The sequence below is a fragment of the Aplysia californica genome, unplaced genomic scaffold (genome assembly GCF_000002075.1).
Source record: "Aplysia californica isolate F4 #8 unplaced genomic scaffold, AplCal3.0 scaffold01421, whole genome shotgun sequence".
Classification (NCBI taxonomy): Eukaryota; Metazoa; Mollusca; class Gastropoda; order Aplysiida; family Aplysiidae; genus Aplysia; species Aplysia californica.
The window spans coordinates 53014-56054 of record NW_004798691.1 but is presented as its reverse complement, the minus strand read 5'-3'; positions in this window follow the sequence as shown (position 1 = coordinate 56054).

Sequence of the window (3041 nt, the reverse complement as noted above, 5' to 3'; positions counted from 1 at the left end):
ACAGAGAATGATGGTGGGTGGTTGGCAGGTGCTCTGATGTGGTTTGCTCTTTCTTTCCTATCAAACATATATCGTCCTTATCTCCCCTCCTTCTTTTTTATGTTTGTTACACTCTTGTGACACATCTAATCTTCTGGCGCTCATATGACCTTATGCGAGCGCCGTAAAACCTCTACTAAAACAAAGAGAATGATGGTTGCCCCTCTTCATGTGGTTTCCTGGCGCTTGCCATAACTGGCGTTGTGGGTGAGAAGTGTGGAAGTATACTACGTACTTACTACTACTTACCTGGTTGGAGAATAGGCGTCATTGCAGGCGACATAATGCCATACCTGCTCTTCCCTCCTCTCCAGGATCCGGGGGAGGGTCTGCTTGCTGATCGTGCCAGTCATCACTTGGTTGGACATTCTTCTGGCTTTTCCACGCAGGTTGCTGTCTCTTCCCGACCCTCTAGAGACACCAGCCTCCTCCAGTCTTTCCATTGTGCGTAATGTGGTGCCTCCCTCCTCTCGGTGGACTGTACTACGTCCTTTTATGCAACTTTTTGAAAACGTTGTGAGCTGTAGAAAGGGTCAATGTATTTGTATTATCACAAGTCTTGCACATACACACGTAAGGGTGGTTGGAGGGTGCCACTGGTAGGTCTCACTAACACAATATAGTTATATTATGCTTTAGGTGACGATGCCTCCTTTTTGCTCTGACCTTTTTTAAAAAAAAGAATTAATCAATGTGCTTTTCTTTCCTGAGACTAAAGTACAGGGAATATTACCTTATTGTAATCACTGCCCCGGTTGGCTGTTATTGGGCTGATATGCTTATCATTATTGCAACGTGACCCACTGCAAAGTGAAAATTATGCAACACTTGAGTTTTCGCATCATATTTCCGCTCCTTACACCACGAGGAGACGGGTTTTATAGATGTGACTCAGTGTAAAAATCAAAGGAAGGAATGGAATCAACGTCCGATTTCCTCTTAAAATCACAAGAATGGTGATCTGGGAGACACAAGCTCCGAAATTCGTGGATTGAAAGACCTAATTGAACTTTTTTTTAATACAAAGGTTCTGAACCGATACGATCAACTACACTGCGAATTACAACTTATTATATTTTATATTCTGTCCTTATATGGCATTTTTATCAATAATACTGTATTGTTATCACTTTAACATGACATTTTTATTAACATTATTATTATGGTCCATGTTATTTTTTTTTTGTGATATTGTTATTTTTTCTATTTTTGTAATTATGATTATTATTAAGGTTACTGTTATTATTATTAGTATTAGTATTAATATATTAGTTTTATTATTGCGATTATTATTATTATGATCATTATCATTATTATATTTATTGTTATTGATAAAATATATTACATTTATTGTTATTATTGCTATTATTATTTTGATAGGATGATGATTATGATGATAATGATGGTGATTGTTATCATTATCGTTATTATTATTATTATTATTATTATTATTATTATTATTATCATAAAATTATTGTTATTGTTGTTGTTTTTGCTGCCCGAATTTGTAGTATCGACAGCAATGTCATCTTTGTGGGTGAGCAGGAAGATGATGATAATGCAAAGGGGATAAGGGTGGAGGGGGTACAAAAATTTAAGTCAAATTCAAGGTAAAAAACATAGCTTCAGGGTGCATAATAATGTATTTTTTATTATACATTGGTTTTCGAAAAGAAATAGATTCAGAGGAGAAAAAAAGCTAAATCAGCTTTAAGACGTAGATGTTGGTGTCTATAAATAGGTCATAGTTCCTTCAAGAGAGTGGTCTCTCCACTGCATTAATTCAACCCCCCATCAAAAAAAAAAAAATTAAATCCCATATATATTATTATATTATCTATAACCGACTGGGGGCTTCTGTGGTCGAAAGGTTAAGTGCACTGTTAGCCTCTTCTTCAATAGGTCCCGGTTTCGACGGAAACGTTTTCTTCTCTTGAATGTTTTCCTTTCAACTCTTTTCCTGTTCTCTAACAATGCTCTGTCGTCTGCTTTCGTCTCCATTTTCTGCCCCAACCCCCTCACCTCCTTTCCCCCCTCCTCTAGACTCCTGACTCTTTCTGTTTTCTTCTGCAGCCTTTCTTCTACTACTTGACGCCTTACCGCTGTCTTTCAGCTACACCCCCGATCTTATTGTTGGTAAGATCTTACACCTAGCCTTCTCGGATAAGGGCTAAAAATCCCGGTTGTCCTGTGTGCAACCTGTGCACGTTAAAGATCCCTTGGTGGTTCAAAATCGATACGAGCAGGCTTCGGCTTCCACCCGGGCAAAATTCAAAATTATTTTCCAACTGAAACATTTAATGTGTCCAGCGCTCATATAACATTATGCAGTTGCGAGCGCCGTAATATATACATATATCATATATATATATATACAGATGAAATAAAATGCCCTACCCACCACCCCCTTTGCGCTACATCACCTGAGGCCAGTCATGACTGACAAGGCTCCTGCGACTTGCTGTATGCTCGTGGTAGCTAATAAAACCTATCCCGTGCACGACGCAGTTGAGTCAGGTTTTAGCTGTAACTCTCGCAATAACTTATACCTTATAACTCCGATATGTTGTAAGCGAGTCTACCGCAAAGTAAAGTCCCATGACGTAAGCAATGACCAGGGTATCGGTCGCCTGGTGGTTAGGATACTGGACTCGTGTAATCGTGGCATTGTTGGTTCGGGGGTTCGAGCCTCAGTTTGGTCCGACGCTGTGTCCTTGAGAAAAGAGCTGGACACGAATTTCCCATTTGGCTCGGTCCTTTCGGAGGCGGGTGTTAAACTCGGGGGTCCCGCCTCTTACGTAACCTACTAATAATAGTGTTGACAGGGGCGTTAAACATACACACCATTTCACCATTTTTTCAACAATGACCAGCTGAGAATCTAAGGTTTTTCCGGATTTTTCAGGTTGTTGGGTTTTTTTTTTCAAAAATTATTTGGCATACCTGAAGAAGAAGGCCACTGACATGAGGTCCTTCTTCTCAAGGCAGAAATGATATGATTG